Consider the following 20,401-nt stretch of genomic DNA (forward strand, 5'->3'; position numbering starts at 1 on the left):
TACAGTGTTGTTGTATCTTGAGTTCAACAGGTCCCTGAATACAGTTTCTCATGTTATTCTTATGGGAGTGCTTGGGTAATAAATTTTTAATAATAAATAGGTGAAATTATAACTAGTTATGTGATTAAATTTTAAAAATTTGTTTACTAAAGTAAGGTCAGGGATATGTGCTATTCAACCTATGCTTAACTTAGATGATACACAGAAAATATGATTAACATTTTGATAACACAGAAAATATGATTAACATTTTGATAACACAGAAAATATGATTAACATTTGTAGATATAATTGAGTAGGTGATATTGGCCAATATATTCATGAATAAATGAAATGAGTAAATGAAGAAAGGAAGTAAATAATATTAACAATATCTTTATCAGATAGAAAACTAATATGAAATGAGCAATGAAGTTATGTATTTAAACTTAAACAAGTATAACCCCTTTTATACAGGATGAAAGAATGAATTGATTAATTTAAAATTCATTAACAAGGTTGGAAAATAGTTCACGTAGAAAAGTTTTCTCAGTTATTATATAAGACAATTTAGATTCACATGACCTCAAAGGAGACAATCTGAATAATTCTCTTTTGTATAAGATTTACCATAATCGTATGTCTGAGTAATACACATTAATAGGATTGCTAAAATATTACCCTAAATACTGGAATAAGAAAGGTGGTATAGAACGGTGGGAAGATTGTAAACTGTCACGTAAATAAAGGCTGTTAGGATGTAGGAACTACAGTTGCTTAGCAAAGAGCAAAGAAGGAAGGCAAGGAAAGGGAATCACCACAGTCTTAATATTCTCACACTGCTGAAGTTCATTACTATTCAATGCACCAACAACTATTTCTCTGATTATTTGACAACACACGCAGTGTTTCTGTTCAAGTTGCCTGAGAATCATTGATCCTAACATCAAAGTGTAGTTGGTTTTGAAGGGCTGTCATGTGAAAGAAGATTTCTCTTTTTATTCCAGAGGGCATAAGTAAAATAAATGATTAGATGAATTAAAGAGATAGATTTTTAACTCTATATATTTAATTAATATCTATTTAGGTCCTATCAGTAGTAATTAAGCAAAGGCTACATACATAATCATTTTCAATCATATGATATAAACTAGATTTTTGTTTCACATGGTTAGTCTCTCTGGTATCCATTAGTGCCCAACCATTAGTACCCATTCAAGATTTTAAGGTTCTGTTAGTAATATTTTAATTTGGTAAGAAGAAACAATTTTCCAAATGTCTTGTCTACCTTATAATATTTCATTAATCAAGTAAACACTCTAATAGGCATTTAGATAAATCCTAAACCAGTTGACTTTAAGTTTCTTTATTTTCTTTTTAATCTGTCTCATTCAGCAAGCAGCTACTTATTAAAATTGATGTTATTATTCCCTGTATTACCAATACCTGGTACATAGTATTCATTGGCTCAGAATGCTCTGTTGAATAGAGATGACAAAAAAAAAAATGATACCCTCAAAAGTAACTTACAATTCTGGAATTCTTACCCCTAGCATCATTTTAAACAAGGTACTTCCCAAACAATAATGACAAAGTGCCTATTTGATACAGAAAGAAAAGTACATGGACTCATTATTTGTTAGTTAATTCATCATCTAACAGAAATAAGAGCCCAAAGGAAGATAAATTTGAGTAGCCTAAAGTAGGAAGCAGGATCAGGCATTGCAATGATGTTAGGGCTTTCAAACTAGCTAGAGCATTGTTAAAATTATGTTTCAAATAGAAAAAAATAAGGCAAGATTAGATTACTCCATAATTTTGCTTCAGGCATGTTTGTAAAAATTAAAACAAAAAGAAATTTCAGGTGAACATTTTCCCTAGTTAGCAAAGGTAATCGATTAGCAGGTTGATATATGCGAATCATTTGAAGACTACGCGGCTATTATAGGCCTATTAATTGGAGAATACAATGAAATGTTCAAACTTGGAGAATCATGACAGCACACTCAAATTAGCATTTAATCTCACCTGGTTGATATTACCAAGGCACCTAAAGAACTACAGATGGCATTGATTGAGCTCTCAACAGATGACATTTTAAAAGCATTGTTTGATGCTAAGAAAGACCTAACTGAAATATGGAAAAAAGGCAGTAGAATACACATGGCTTCAGCAACATGCCCGAAAAATGCTTTTGTGCTTTTCAACTACTTATTGCTGTTGAATATATTAATATATTCTCCTACCTAACCCAAATCAAGACTCCCTTAAGATCACAAATGACTAATACCCATCTACAATATCAGCTGAAACTGCAGACCTCAATTCTGCAATCAAATATTCAAATACTTTCCAACAAAAAGCAGACACAACAAAGTCATTACAAGATTAGTTAACTTTAAAATGAACAAATAGTTTTCAATTTTTGAAATTATTACATATATGGTAGTTAGATTTTTACAAAATAATGTACATTTTTAAGTATATCTAATTGAGGTTTCTTGAATGAGGCCTTATTTGATTATAGCTAAAGTGACACAACCAGAATCCCACAGACTGTGTATGTTCTCATTCCTCCTATTACTGTAAAGGGTGGTATGTCACTCATAGAATTATTATGCTGCCTATTGAATAGGAAGAATTTTTTTAGCCAAAACCGTCTTCTGTAGAAGTGTTGACATTTTAAAGCTGCTCTAGTTCATTCCCGTTGCTGCATTGGTGCCAATTTCTTCAATTAGTCTGACAACACTTGTAGTCTCAGTAGTCAAGTTGTCTTAGAATCATTGATCCCAAGGCCAATGGATAAGTACTGCTGATCTTCAAACCAGTGATCAGAATGGCTTTCTTAATTATAGTTGTCCTCTTTCTTTTTTATCTGAATGACACAAACATTCTTAACAGACTTGAGTCATCTGCCTAGAAGCTGTTGTCATTACTCATTAGTATTTCACATCTAAAAGGTGTAAACAAGTCTTCTGGTTTCCATCTTTAGACGAAAAAGCCTCAGGAACAATTTCTTTTTTCACATTGCTAAGTTTAATATTGCCTTTGCCATATTATTTAGTAGTTCACAATGTACTTTTTTCCAAAGATAAAATCATTTCCTAAAATTTTAATCATTTTCTATAGGTTTACTAAATACATTTTCATTTTTCATCTATATAGCATGACACAATCATTTAGGAATAATGATAATTTGACAATTAATCTATCAATAGGTGTATAATATCACTAAGTGCATTATTGCAATATGATTTTATGTTGTTCTAAGTAATTAAATATTGAATAAATTTATACTGAATGGTACAGTTACTTTTGGTTGTTATGTACTCAGATTTAGTTATCTAACTATACCTAGTTTTAGATTACTAGGCAGGTACAACTAAAACTCTATGAGTGCCCTTCTCAAGAATGAAGTGAGTCTACAAGCTTCTCAGATATTCAAATTTCTCCAGCTCAGTAGATGATCAGCATGTTATTATTTCTCCCTCCTGTTAACTGACTTTGGCCTTTTTAAAACTTCTTCACACCACTAATAAAATAAACAGAAGAGATATTAAACTTAAATTAGCCTACTTGTTAGTCAATCACTGAGCCAGCAAGGACTTGCTGGGAGTCCATAGCATATACATTACAGCAATTTTATTTTTGGTAGTCTCTTAGTCAGAAAGGAACTCATTTTTTTAAAAACTATACTGCACTCATTATGGTTTTTATGGAATTTAACCATGTATATTCCCTCTATTTCAAAATATATCAGTTATTATTAATTTTATTTATATGTTAAACTATGTTTAAGTTTAATTTTTATGCTAGAAAAATGTGGTACTACAGAATTCCAAATATATTAATTTCCACATAAATATTATGTCAGACTAACAATTTCTTATAATACCAACACACTATTTTCTGTAAAAACATTGATAAACTTTTTTTTAACTTAAAATTTCAATGGAATCCAAAGAGCATAATCAACTATTTGCACAAATACTGAAGCTCTTTCTGGTAGCTATTGCAACCAGAAATATTCTGATCTAAAAGACATAATTATTGACACAGGCATTCTTCACTTGGGGGCAGAAAATCTTGAACAGCTGTGAAATATATAGGAAGATATTTGTCCATTGCCTTATATTCCTCACCCTTCACTCTTGCTTGATCAAAGTCTCTTGAAGTATTGTCCATAGTGACCAGAAGAACAACCCCTATGCCTTATAAAACTTCAGAGCCACCTCTTGCTCATTTAGTCAAACATGAAGGACTTTATCTGACATGTATTCAAAGACTACATAGTAGTAGGGTTCACTGGAATGGGTAGTTTCTTAATATGAAAGACAAGAAGAGTACATGGAATAGGTCCTATATTTCTAAGCCATATAATTAAAGAAAAATCTCCACACGACTAAGAGCAACAGGGGTAAAATCTGCCTTTTGTGTAGCCAAATACTAGACATGGGATATAGTTTGAGAAAACCCTATTTTAGTTCACAGAGTCACATTAATTAACTATATGCCAGACACTGTAAAATGCATAAAGATATCATTTTGTAGTCACGTTTCAATACTTAAAAAAAATTCTTCCTCCACCCACATAAACAATTAACAAGGGCAAGAAAAAAACTGCAAGGTATATTTATTTACAAATGCCAAGTTTGGATAGAATTCACCTTGATGAAACATACTAAGCATATTAAAAACAAACATTACATTAGCCTATGAATAAAAACCAAAAAATCTCTTCCTCTTATCTCAGAATTTTCTATACCTGTATCTACAAGATCTTTATCTACAAAATATAAATCATGGATCACTGTCATGAAGACTTAGAGGGAAAAAAATCTAGACTACTACTATTACTACTAATAAAGAAAGTTTAGGAGGTTAGTACAGTGTTTCTATGAGTCAGTCTGGGGAAGTCTGATAGCAATGAAGGATTATAACCAAGCAGTTTGTAGGTAGATTTTTGTATTGTTTGTTTTTAAGAGGAAGATGTCATCAAATTATTTTGGACATATATTTTTATTTCTAAAGTTGCATGCTATAAGCATAGTAATGTTGGCTAACAGCTACTCAATGGTAATGTTCACTAAACCAAATGTCACTGCCAGGTGACTTAGAAGAAGACGCATGCTGCTGAAGCACATTATAGTTTGCGTTTTTATTTCTTTTTGCCAAAAAAGAAAAGAAGAAGAAATTTTACAAAAAATAGGAGATTTTATATAAAGATATAGAGTTCCATTTTTCTTGAAAAATGAGAGTATCTGACAATGGCAATACTGGGCTTCCCATCTGTTGAGGTTGCCTGGTATGTCCCCCTAGGTGAATCACACACTCTGTCTACTCACAGTCCTCCTTCTTCCTCCAACCCCCATGACTCTGCATGTTTTGCTCATTACAAGACTCCCTAATCTGAATTTCCAATCTTTATTTTAGCAGAACATATTTTCACGACAAATATGTGTACATTATTTAAATCTGCAGTTCTTATTGTTTCTACCATATTGCCATGTATTTCCAATCTATGAAAATGGATTGATAGTTTAAATGGTTTACTGAGGCATAAATTCCTTAAGAATTTTTAAGGCATAAGTTCTGTTAAGCAAAAATTCCTGGGAATTTATTTTTAGTTTTTACAAGATTTGGTAAGCATGTGAAGCCAATTATACCAAAAGGAATCCTCTGACGGATTTCTGTAAAGAGAGTTGGTGAAATTAACAATAGTTAATAACTGTATGTTGCTTGTCAGATTGAACATTGAGCTGAGAAAACTTGATTTACACTTTAAAAATTAAATATCCCCCAAATTAACTGACTTCATCACACCATTCATCCTGGTAATCTTGTTGTGATAAGTTTTAAGTGATTTTTCTTAATTAGAATTTTTTGTACTTTGTAAATTTTTACAAGTACATGCTTATTATGTAATCATATGAAATAAACATTTTAAAATTTTATTACTATATGCCATATGTTGCAAAATTGTCGTATAATAATGTAATCAAATATTATCATCTAAAAAGGTAGAGTAGTATTTGCTTCATATTTGATTTTTGAAATTAGATAGCATTAAAGCTAGATAATCTTGCTTGTTCAAAATAATGCAATTAACCTGCCCTCCTCTATGTCGTTTTAATCAGTAAAGGTCAATAGCTAAACAGAGTATTTTGAAGCAAAATACTTCTTTGGTAGCATTATTACATTTATATTACTTTCCAATATTCACACATTAAACAGTTTTGTAATTTATTCTGAGTAACAGTTTTTATAGCTAGTAATATGAGTATAGATACTAAATTTTTCAAGTAATATTTATAACTCTAGATTTGTTTGGCTGCTGATCATCGCCAATATTACAATAGATGTGTTTCCTTGTCTGCTTTATTATTTCCTCCAAAAATTGTTTTCTAAGAAAAATAGTACAACTAGTTAAGCTGATGAAATTATCCTGTAAGCTATGCAACGTAGAACTTGTGATTCATCATTCACCTTTGTCTTTGATATTTTGTTTTGGCATTCAGTGTTTACTTGAAAAGAAATAATTACTTATAAAAGATTATATTTTTAAAATTTTCTTATAATTATGGTAGAAATTGTTGAAATATAAGCTACTTTATAAATTCAATTTTAGTGGATTATTTCTTTCTATTTTTACTATTAACAGCATTTTAACTTTAGCAGTCAAATACAAACCCTATAAATTAAAAAATGACTATATTTTGAAAAGTAAAAATTTAAGAACGGAGTAATTTAAACTAACATGGAATAGAAATGGTATTCTAATAAAAATATTAATCTGGTCAACTGTTACTGTAATGCCAAAATTAGAAATTAGAAACCATTCTCAGGATTATTGTTGACTAATAAATCATAATTACTATCTTTTGTAATGCAGATTATTGGATAAAGTAAGTAGTCTGCAAATTACCCTTGGAAAAAAGCACAATGTATGCTAAACCCAGTTCTGTAGGGGACGTAAGACAAAGGTCACTAGAAGGTGGGCACTGAAACCTGGAATCAGTTCATACTAGGTCATCCAGGCACGTATTCCCCTTTCTTAAATAGAAGGAGGAATCATTTCGGGAAATTATGATAACTAAGTCCATATTAATATTTATCTTAAAATTTGTAAAGAGAATATGACCAGGAAAATGGAATACAGAAAATATTTCTTCCAGTGAATTGATGGTCTTAAACATCAGCAGACATTAGCACACAATATAAAATGTGAATTTTATACACCAGGCTTATAAAATATATAAATTTAATCAATAAAATAAGAATTACAAGAGAAAATACAATTATCATATATTCACTATATGAAAGAAAGTTCACGAGTCAATACTCATAACAGACAATTGGACTTCAAAGTAAAAAACAATTATTTAGGATAAATAATTTTATTACCTAATGCTTCCTTAACAGGAAGATACAAAAATCCTGAGTTATATATTGTATTTAATAATATAGTTCCAAATGTATTTGTTACTGCTATATGTTAAAGTAAATATAAAAGTACATAAATAATACTATATTTTTATGAACATATATGTATGCCCATATGTATAAATATGCTTAAACATTGACATTAAATGAAGGAAAAAGCAATTGTGGAATGCAGATTTTAGTGAGACACTAAACTTGATCTTTTTGTATTAGTGGTCATAAGACTTAGTTATAACTTTTTTTTGAAACAATAGGAAGAAACATTTATTGAATGCCTGAAATGTGCTAGTTAATTTAATCACTCACATTTAATTCATGCAGTCTTATTGATGAAAGTGTGCAAAGTACTCTTTGTGGATGAGCTGTAATCATCCTCAAAACAATTTTTGTTATTTTACTGATCATAAAGCTGAGATTTAGCTAATATAAAATTACATATGTTTCACACAGTGGTCGCTGCAGATCTTCAGGGTAAGTATTATTAGGAGAGAGATCAAGCTAGTTGGTTAAAACACATACTAGTAGGTAGTGGAGCCAATGTCTCTTCAATATCTTACTCATTGGATAATAACATCTTTATGCTGTTTTTTATTTGTACTGCATACATAAGAAATTGAGCATAAGTAGAAATGAGCAGGATAGGTGAGGGGTAATAAGGAATCATCTGTGTTAAAAAGCCACCATTCCCCGAGGCAGTTTTAAACGACACTATAATTATGAATAGAAAATAAAAGGTTTTGAAACTTGTGCTGAGTTTTTGTAAGTGCACTTTTAATTTTATTGTATTAAAAAACTTAACTATTATGTCATAAAGCTCTAAAATTTCATGTTAAAATTAAAATTGAATCAGAGAGATAAAGCAATAATGCAGTACAATTAGCTTTTAAATTATAGTTAATTTATGGGATGATTAGGTTTTTAAACAAATTTCAAAAGGCTGAGATTCTTGAATGTTCTAATTTTAGGAACCCTTTATACTTTTAAAACTTGAGAATCTCAAAGATGTTTTGTTTATATAGGTGTGTGTCTGTATACACACACTCATATATCTAAATATATATATATATCACACTAGACAGTTAAAAAGAAGAAATTTAAAAAACATGTATTAGTAATTATTTAAACTAATATAAATCAATTATAATGTTATTGTAATAAATTTTTATAATAATAACCTTATTTGCAAAATTTTAAGAAATAGTAATGAGTGTCATTGTGTTACATTTTGTCAAAACTCTTTAATGTTTGGCTTAATAGTGAACAACTGAAGTCTCCACTTTCACCTTCTGTCTGCTGTACTATCATATATCATGCAGCCTTTGGAAAATTCCACAGTATATTTTGAATATATGAAAGTATAAAATGGCAAAAAACATTTTAATTTCATTAAAAAGTCATTTGCCCTCATAGACCCCTAAAAGGATCCTGTTTTCATATGTTTGAGGATGACCACCTTGAATAACACATCAAACTGAGTTTCAATGAAGAGAGAAAAAGTAAGCTCAAGAAAGGCTTATTAAGGTCTTAGTGAAGTCAGAAGAAAATTTTCAGTAAGAGGAAATAATTAAAGATAAAAGTATACACAGACCTGCATATACCCACACACACACACACACACACAAACACACGTGCGCGCGCGCACACACACACAGACCTAAAGGAGGACCGAAAATAAAGTACTGTTTTGTAGGTCTTCTTAGAGTTGATGTCACTTGAGTATCACCTACTATTCAGAAATTGTACGAAACTATGGCAACGACAGACTCTTGTTCTGGTTGGGACTCTGAAATTTCTATCAGAACCAAAAGGAGACCTTAACTTTCTATGTAGGACTTTTTAAAATACAATGTATAGGAAATGATTGTAATAGGCAGAATAATAGGCTCCCAACATGTCCACCTTGTTATCCCAAAGCCTATGAGTATGATATTTTACATGGCAAAAGAAACTTTGTAGATGTGATTAAGTTGAAGTCCTCGAAATAATGGAGACATTACCAAATAAGGGGAGAAACTTCCCAGGCTGTGATTAGAAAGAGTTGTGACAATGAAAGAATGTTGAAGACGGGCATCATTGCTGGTTTTAAGAGGGAGAAAAGAGCCAGAAGCCAAGGAATATGGTGGTGTCTAGAAGCTTGAAAAATCAAGAAAATAGACTCTCCAAGAGTCTCCAGAAAGGAACATGCTCTGCTGATGCCTTGATTTTAATCCATTGCAACCCATGCTGACATTTCTGATCTAAAAAACTGTCAGAAAATACATTTGCATTGTTACGGCATTGGGTTTGTGATAATTTATCACAGCAGCAGTAGAAAAACAATATGATGGTCAAGGAATTGGAGTGATGTTCTCAGCTCTGAAGCCACTTGTGCATAAACTGTGAGTAGGCCAAAGTTCAGGATGCAGGCTCTGGAGACAATTCTGGGTTCAAATGCTGACTTGACTATTTGCTAGTTCTGTGCTCTTGAGCAAGACACATAACTTCTCTCTTAGTTTCCTTACTTATAATACGGGCACAACAATAGCAGTGCCTTCATTATAAGATTGGGATAATGTGTTGTTACTTTATTGAACACTTAAAATAGTGCTTGACAGAGAGAACTATATGATATTTGATAAATGAAAAAATTTAAAATAGGGATGCATAAGGTCATTTACTGCTCAGTTGGAAATAGGTAATATTATTCTTATATCTAAAGGCTTAGCTTGGTGAAATTTTATTGTGAAGAATCAATGCCAAAAGTAGTACTGACATTTAATATTTAGATAAAAATACTGATTTTAAAATATTATTGATTTACTAAATTTTTCCTATTAGACAAATGCTTAATCAAACACATAAACACTGCTAATTTTTTTAAAAAAAAATCAAAACAAAACACAGAAATAGAACACTAGGTCCAAGAGATACTATAGTCTAATGCTCTAATAGCTAATAAAGAAAGACAGACAAGATTATTATTAACACATCTAATGTGAAAGTTATCAACTATGACTAGTTGATATGTGATGTATTAGGTATGAGTGTCCTGGAAATATTTTCAGACCTAATTCATCTTTTGGTTTATCTTTTAAGTTAGCAAAATAAGAATTTTATCTTCATGAATCCACTTATGTAAACATATCTTCATTCATTTGAATTGGGAAATATTGACAACAAAAATTGATTTGCCTGAGATTTGGTATGCTTGACCTTTTTAATTGATTAATGCTCAGTTTTCCAGAAAATTTACTAGCAAAATAACAAAAGATGAATTTGACAAAAACTATGTCTTCTTAGCACTGATAAAGAAAAATTAATAAAACTTTCTAATTGAAGTTTTCTGATGTCAGTTCACTTCCAGCCTTTATCTACTTTCAGTTGGAGATATCTTTTTGTTGCTTTGTATTTGCACAGCACTTTGTGTCACCACTTTTTGTGTGGCATTTATTTTCTACCTTGTAATAAAATGTTTAAATATAAAAAATGACACATCTTCTATTACAAAGGTGCCTTGAGTTGCAGAACTGGCATCCCCCCTGCAGACCTCAGGCAGGTCTATGGACAAAGTGGGCACTTAAAGTGTTTGTAATAAGAGAATTAAAACCCTTATTTTAAAAATAACTTCTACAAAGCTCCTGCAAATAGTGTCTGAGCAATAGTCATCATACTGTTCTCTAAGGAATACTTTGTGGGGCAGAGAGAAAAGAATATCTAAAGTTGTTAGATGACTGTGTTTTGCTCAATTTTGATGTGATTTTTGTGTTTTTTGGGGGAGGGAGGAATTTACCATATTGTACATAATGAGAAAGAGACTTTATAAAATGTAGTAGATTTGCTATTCTATTTCTATTTCATGTAAATATGATCATGTACATTACATTTAAATGTATGACTATAAATAGTTTAAATGTAGTATTCTTTTCCTTAGGACATTTTTTTCCACAAAAAAACTAAACCTTATTTCAAAATATAAGCTTACAAAAGAAGGACTTTATAGATCACCAATAAATCTGGGGTTTTTTTGGTTATAAATATATTAGGCAATAATCTAACAGGTATAAAATCTTATACCTAAATGTAAAAGAAACATGAAAGTAAATGATTATATGTCACTGAGACTTTTTGAACATATTCTGTTTATTTTTTGAGTAGCAATCCTCAAATATCAGGAATCCCTATGAGAAATAACCCTGTATTATAATTAGAAAAAAGACATTTTTTCTAATTATAACACACATATTCCTATACACCATATATATAATAGCCTGTACTCTAATTTTTTCATCCCCTCACCCCAAAAAGGTTGTGTTCTTAGAGATAATATTCTAATTAACCAAAATGAAGCTAACATATTGAACTATGAGTTTGAATACAAAGTGTCATGGCAACTAGAAGAAGAGAGTGTGTATTTAGTGTGTGTTGAGGCTGGTTAAAAATGAAAACTCATTGAGAAGGAAAATAGGATGATAAATTCTCTTCAAAACATAAAGCTTGAAAGCTTGAGTTAAGTTTTTTTCTTCTGTCTGAATTTGATAAAAAAAATCAATTGAACATTTCTGCTTCATTCTAGTTAGCATAAATGATCATAATGATGTACCCTGTCTGTTTCTTCCTTCCTTTGTCAAAAGCAATACTACTACACTCAAGAGATTTACTGTAAATCATTGAATATTATTATTTTAACTTTATTGGAGAGAATTTTATATAGTTAGCCCATATTAAATAGAATTATTGTCTTACTCATTGATAATATATAACATTATATATTAAGGCATGAATAAAAAATTACTTGCCAAATCCTTTCCCAGCTTAACATTATAAATAAATTAATAAATTGATAAATAAGAAATAAAAAGAATATCCTTAAAAACATTTCTCATTTTAGTGAAACTATCTATGGTAGTTCATGAAGCAATTTTAATGAAATATATCATCTTACATTTTACCAGAAACATGAATGGTTGTTTTATGAGTACCTCAAGAATATGACTCTGGAAATATAACACAATTGGAATTACAAACATAATGATACTACTGTCTGTAATTAATTCTATATTAATAAGGTAAATAATATTTTATATTTTCTATATTCTATCCCTTTAAATAAATATTTTTTAACCTGTAGAATTATTTTCTATGTAATTTTTATATGAATACATAGCATATTTGAAGGTACATTATATAGCTATCAAATAATGTACAATTAAACATTACACCATTTTTTCTACTAGGAATTATCTGATACTGAAAAAATTATATTTCAGATTTTTATACGTGTATGTATACATATACTCATATATATGAATTTATGTCTATGTGTACATATTACACAATAACATTTGTTCATTTTTAGGTAAGCATTATACAATTTTTATCCTTTTATATTATTAAAATTTGAGAATGCTCAAATAATATTCAAACTGATAGCGGTACTTCCTTTTCTCTACATGTTTAAAATGTAATTTTACCTTTCCAAGTTTTCTACAAGGCAGGGATAATACATTAATGGCTCCCATAAAATATATGTTTATAATACCGTAACAAAGAGTATTTAAGCAATTATTACAAAATGACCTGTTAATTAATAGTAGAGACATAATTTATATCTTGACTCCTAAGTACAAGAATTTCGGAATTCATCATATAATTCTTCCTGGTAGATACAAAATTTATTCCCAGAAGTCACATATCTGAAAAAAACATAAATTATTTAAACAAGAAACAAATACCATATGTGAACATTTAAAATAAATAGTACATTAAGATGTTGACAGAATCTCTGCCCATGATATGAAAAAAATAGCTAATAGTTTTGTGTGCCCCTTTTGTATTTCATTTACTAAATATTGAGTTGGAGTTAGAATTGAAAGAAGTGTACCAATCAGATTCGGGCATCAAGGCATGAATGAGATCTGTTTGTTGCTAAGGCTGGTTATGTGCTTTAGGTAAATTTTGGTCTGGAGTAAGGAAAACATTTATTTGGTCTAGTATTTATACGAAGGTATTTATTTTGTATCTATGTAATACAATTTTTAACTTATATGAAATAAAAGGATTCTATATAGAAATATAAATAACACTTCAGATTAAGAATTTTACAACTCCAAAGTAACACAGCTGATCATTTCAATACATGGTTTCTTTATTCACTGACACACTGCTCCATATCACATATATGTGAGAGAATCTAACAAAAGTTTGGCATCATAGAATAGATACTCACTAAATTTTCTTTCCCACATACTCTTATAGTGAAAAGTCTACATTTAATTTGTCTCTCTGGCTATTGGTTTGTTTAACTTGATTGATTCATATGAAAATTATTTTAAATAGAAGGAACTAAAGCAATTTAAGTTTGTGTTGAGTATAGAAAAACAATTCAGATTCTTAAGATCACAAGAAATGAGATGCCTATACATGGAAAATGCATTTTATATTACCCTTGCACGGTGGATACTCCAATAAATGTAATTATATATTACAAGTATTTTTCCCTCCTTGGTCATTGGCACCTTTAGCAACCAATAGTGAGGCTCAATAAAAGAACTTTGGCTCAGATTTCAGAAGCATTGAATGTTACATTTAGCATGTGTCAGGTTTTTCTTCTTTTTTGCTTTGAATAAACAGGCCCAGCTTAATTATTTGTTCTTTTTTAGAAAACCTATGGAAACTTAAACTTTATCTTTGCTCTCTGTTCTTCTTTTCATACTAATTTTAATATATATTTGGTATTCTTTTGAACTATACATAATTATATAAGACTCGTAAATAAATCTAGAAAGAAAGCAGAAGGAAGAATCCCAGTTTGCTGGCTTGCTAGATAGAAAGAAAGGAAAATATACATGATAAGGCCCAATTTGAGAAAGAACCAAAAATTTCTCTTCTCTTTTTTGGATAAGTAGCTGAAAGATGATTGTATATTAAAGACATACATGTTGAATCATTTTAATTGTTATTTCATTTTGGGATTTTATTATAGAAAATCTATATTTGTAAGTATGAGGATGGGCTTTGGAGCCAAGAAGTAGGGAAAATGTCTTATGTTCACTCATTAATTTAATAATATAAGACTATTTGAGTATCTACCATTTTCTTGACTTTGTTTAGGTGATATGCATGAAGGGAAGAATAGTAATTTCTTATTATCTATATATTTTACATATTATTATTAGTCATTTAACCATATTTATAGTTGCAATTATATGTAATCATTTAATTTTAAGAAAAAATTTGAATACTACTTAATTATATAAGTATATTTGAGTCATCAGAACTTTTAAAATAACATCACTTCACATTCATAAATCCTGAGTACAACTTCTGAGATCTAGGAAGTTCAAAATGATCTCTCTTAATCTAAAATGTTATTTAATATTATGTTTTCATTAACACAAATAAAATATTGTATTAGTATGTTAACAAATGTATGCTATTTATTGACTTAAATTTTTGCTCTATCACCATATGACCAAATTTAACATTAAAATAATAAACCTAAAAACAACATTTGTGGGAAAAAAATAGTTTTCTTAAGAGACATGTACACTAATGCACAACACGCTTAACATGTGAGAAAAGTGTTACCAAATTCACCTAAGTAGAATACTTTCAGAGATTAAGGATCTTATTTCCCCCCTACATTTATATATAAGGTAAATAACACCTCCATTTCCCTCCTGGTACGTAAGTCAAAAAGCTTTCATTTTCTTTAAGCAACTAAATTTTGTTAACTCGGTTTAGTCTTAACCTTAACTAATATGACTGGTTTACACACACTTGGAAGAAAACATATTTAAATTTTTTACTAACCTCTAGTGTATACATACAACAGCTTCCTGAAGTAAACTCACAGAGGATGGGGTGGAGCTATAGCAAAAACTGTCATTTTTATTTTGCAAAGGAAAGGTTATATGTTCAATCTTAGCAAATAAATGAACTGTTCTTAAATAAATTTAAATTCTTGCTTTTCATTCTAGCATATATAGATTGTAAGGATAATTTTCTTCTCATAGGCAACTGATTCTCTATTACAGATTCAATTATAGATATGGCAATAAAAAGCTATCTAAATGGGATAATTTGACTTTTTAATCACCTGCATTAATTTATCATGCTGCCATAAAAGCATGCTTATTTTTGCATTTGTACATGTAAAATATGTTTACATACTCACTTTAATTAAGAACATAATTTGATTAGAAATATGTGTCAGGCTGAATAATGGTTCCCCAAGCGATATCCATGTCCTAATTTCCAAAGCTTATGAATATTCCATTATATGACAAAAAACAACTTTCCAGATGTGATAAATTTAAAGTCTTGAGATAGAGAAATTATCCTGAATTATCTAGATAGGCCCTAAATGCAAACATGGATATCCTTGTAGAGAGAAAGAAATGGAGATTTGACACACAGAATGGGAAAAGGCAATGTGACCATAGAGGTGGAATTGGAGTGGTGTAGCCACAAGCCAAGGAATGCCACAGACAGCAGAAGCTAAGATAGGCAAGGAACAGGTCTTCCCTAGAACCTCTGGAGAGAGTGTGGCCCTTCTGACAGCTTGATCTCAGCTGAGTGAAATTGATTTTGGACTTCTTGCCTCCAAAACTGTAACATAATATTATATATTACACATGTTTTTATTTTATGTATGTTATGCTTTATATATAATTAAAGTCACTTGTAAATACTAATTACAAGTTTATAGATAAAAGACCAGCAAATGTAGACCTACTAAAATTAATTTTAAAAGTTATGGTATATGAGAATGCCCATAATCATTCCATTCCTTGGAATATTCTTCATATTAGAAATGCTAACTAGGTATTATCTTAATTCTTCACAGCCCCAAAACAAGGTAATTAGGGAATAATGAGAATTCTCTGAGCATTTTGCTGTTGGAATGCAGGAGAAGTGACACCTGATAGATTCAAGGAATTAGAATCGATTAGTCCAATATAATAAATATACTACTTAATAAAATTTAGGATAGTTGAAGTGACTTGCCTTGTTATATAAACAAGTTTGAATAAGGGACCTGCTTGATCAAATTTATTAGATACTGAAGCAAAGATTGATTGAATTCCTTTTCCAAGTCAGCAAATTCACTCTCTTAGTCCTACTTTGGCATTAAAATTAATGGTGTCTATTAGTGAATTGTATTTGAATAGTGTTTTAGCCCAGTATTTATTTATTGGAGAAGTTTGTAAATAAAATATTCTGCTCCATGTGAAATCCCCTTATGGCTTTGCATATTTTAAGCAATAAATTTATTAATGTAAAATAAAAACATATTTAAAAATTTACCTGCAGGGCACCATGTGGTTGTTAAAGAGATAAAATAATTATAAATTATAAATATAAAATATTATAAAATATTATAAATTATAAATATAAAACCAGTAACATAAGAAAGGTTTTTTTAATAAATAGAACATGATGAAACAAATATAAAATGATGTTAATTTAAATTAACATTGGCTAAGTATTATTATGAGTACATAGTAGTTGTTTACATTTATGGCATACATATGTATGTGATGTTTTGATACAGGTATACCCTGACCGAACGAGGGTAATTTGGGTATCCATCACCTTAAGCATTTATTATTTCTTTGTGTTAGGGACATTACATTCCACTCTTTTAGTTATTTAACAATATACAATACATTATTATTGACTATAGCCATGCTATTGTGCTACCAAATATTAGATCTTATTCATTGTATTTAACTGTATTTTTATACCCACTAACTATCCCCATTTTATATCCCCCTCCCTACTCCACATCCCTGACTCTCATAACCATCATTCTATTCTGTCTTCATGAGTTCAAATTTTAAAATTTTTAGCTCCTATATATGAGCAAGAATATGGAAAAATTGTCTTTTTTGTGCCTGGCTTATTTCACTTAACATAATGTCCTCCAGTCCCATTCATCTTGTTGCAAATGATGGGGTATTATTCTTTTCTATGCTTGAATAACACTCCATTTTGTATTCTTTATCCATTCATCTGTTGACGGACATTTGGGTTATCTTAGCTAGAGTGAATATCTTAGCTAGAGCGAATAGTGCTACAATAAACATGGAAGTACAGATATATCTTTGATATACTGATTTCCTTTCTTTTGAATATATACCCATCACTGGAATTGCTGGATTAAATAATAGTTCTATTTTTAATTATTTGAGGAACTTCACACTGTTCTCCATCATGTTTGTAATAATTTACATTCCCACCGACAGTGTACCAGGAGATACAATTTCTCTACATCCTCACCAGAATTTGTTATAGCATGTCTCTTGGATAAAAACCATCTTAAGTGGGGCAAGATAATATCTCATTGTAGTTTTGATTTGCATTTCTCTGATGATTAGAGATTTTGAGGATTTTTTCACATACCTGTTGTCCATTTGTATGTCTTCTTTTGAGAAATGTCTATTCAGATATTTTTTCTATTTTTAAATTGGATTATTTGATTTTTCCCATTGAGGTAATTGAACTTCTTATATATTCTGGTTATTAATCCCTTCTCAGAGGGTTAGTTTGCAAATATTTTCTCACATTTTGTGGATCTCTTTACTTTGTTGTTTGTTTCATTCACTGTGCAGAAGTATTTTACCTTGATGTAAGTCCATTTATTCATTTTTGCAATATTGTACAATTCAAATGTCCACATTAATTTTCTCCAAGATGAATGATAGGCAAGAAGCACTCTCTGGAACTTAAATTAGGGATCACAGATAAAAACAGGCAAGAGGCAAGATCCAGGGCTGTCACATGGCTAAACTGTTTTCTGAATTTCCATAATCATTTCAATTTGTTGATTATCGTGATTATATTTCTATACCCCTCTTTCTAGAAGAAGATAGTAATTGTGGTCATCTTTTGCTAACCCACTATTTTGTATTTGGTATTGAGGGCATTTCTCCCTTGTGTAGAACATTCTCCATAAACCAAAGATCCTGCCATTTAACAAAATTAAGTACTTAATTAGGACATAATATTGTCATTGTATCATTTGGAAAGAGAATAAGTGGGAAAAAGTGAGAGACTAAAAAAAAGTATATTTGGATGCTCAAATTGGTGAACAATGGAAGATACTGTGAATTCACTTCCAATACTCATTTTCCCCTTATTCATTATTCTCCCTTAGTCAAATAACAGAGTCTGTGAATTTAATCACTCTCAAAGTAGCCAAAATAAATACTACATGTTCTAGCCTGCTTTGCAGTTAGGTGTGTCTTTATAACTGTGTTTTAAATAATGGATTGGGTGATATGTGCACCTTCTTGACTAAGGCTTAAGGAAAGGGATCATGACTTCCATTCATTTTTTTTTTCTTGAACTTACTTATCTATGCAAAGGAATCAAAGCCATATGAGAAGAATGGCAGAGTAATATAGAGAGTTCTTGTGTCCATGACACAGCATGATCACATTAACATAACTGGACTGTCTATGAGAAAACTCTTATTTGACAGAGAAACTTCTATCTTAAGCTACTGTTCTTTTTGGAATATTTTTAGAGCAACTGAGCTCATATTATAACTAATACAGAGCTTAGTATCCAAATATGGATTCTACTACAATAAATCCACAACACATATGTCATTATCTTAAGCTGTATTCTAAGTAATATAGCTCCTGCCAATCAATTTTTTTCCCTACAAGATGCTGTTATAAAAATTGTACCATAGTTTCTCTCTCTTAAATAGTTTTCAATATAAGTCTCCTTATTAACAACACCACAACATCTGGGCTTTGTGCCAAATCTCTTCCATATGCTATTAAACTTTATTTTAATTCCACAAAGACCCCATTATGAAATATCATTTCATTCCATTTTACAGATAAGTAAAATGTAAAAATCTCTTTCCCAAGATCTACAGGTAAAGCTAGTAAGTGTAGGGTCAGAATACACTCAAGATGATCTGACTTCAAAGTTCACATTCTGAATCAACACACTGTTATATAATATGCTAGAATACGTTACTTCTTTTCTACATGTTAGATTGGAAGGAAAAAGAAACTCACAGTTAGCAACTAACTTAGAAATAAAATATTTATTCTTTTCCACTTGTAAAAAGGTACAGTGATCTATTCTCTAGTGCAATTTTAGCTACATCCATTTATAGTTCCAAGTCACTCATTATAACATTATAACACTCATTATAACATTTTCCTGATTATATTGGTTAGTGGAAAACAGACAAAATAATGGTAATGATAACAAAAGTCAATGAATTTGATAAGATATTTCAGCAACTAGAGCAATTGGGGAATGAAATGAGAAGTTAATATGTATAGTGAGTTGCCTAACATAAGAGGTGGATGACCATCTATCAAAAATATTATAAAAGAATGTCATCACCTACTGATAAACTAGGGATCTAATTTCATTTCTAGTCTTTACATTTTATAATATTTGTATAGGATCAAATGATTTGGAAGTGAAGAAAAAGTTAAAAGGTAAGGGAGAGTTCTTGTTGATGGATTATATAGATATGTATATGTATGTGTATGAATAAAATACATATAATATATATGTGTAAATGTGTGTTTGTGTATAAAAATATACTCTGTGTATGTGGGTATATCTATTTATATATTTGGGGAATATATGTGTAATAAATATATATGGGTATATATGATATATGTACATATTATACATGTATGCATATTGGTATATACATGAATATAAAAAGAAACAGATTTGAGTTGTGGGTTCCTATGGTGATGGTTACCATCTTGGGACCATAATTTAATTACTATTAACATCTATGTGAGGGTAGTAGATCAAATCTCTGAGGTTCTTGTGAAGCAGCTGTTTAGAACTGAGATCCTACGTGTAATTGGAAACTGATAAACTACTCAGTATGGTATATTAAACTAAGCAAAATCTTCCTTATCATTTTAAATACAAATATTAAAGTTATTGTTGTTCTCTGGGATCTGTAAGAAAAAGTTTTCTCTCACAAGTAAAAACAATCAAA

Source organism: Microcebus murinus, chromosome 1 (assembly GCF_040939455.1).
Source record: "Microcebus murinus isolate Inina chromosome 1, M.murinus_Inina_mat1.0, whole genome shotgun sequence".
NCBI classification, from domain to species: Eukaryota; Metazoa; Chordata; class Mammalia; order Primates; family Cheirogaleidae; genus Microcebus; species Microcebus murinus.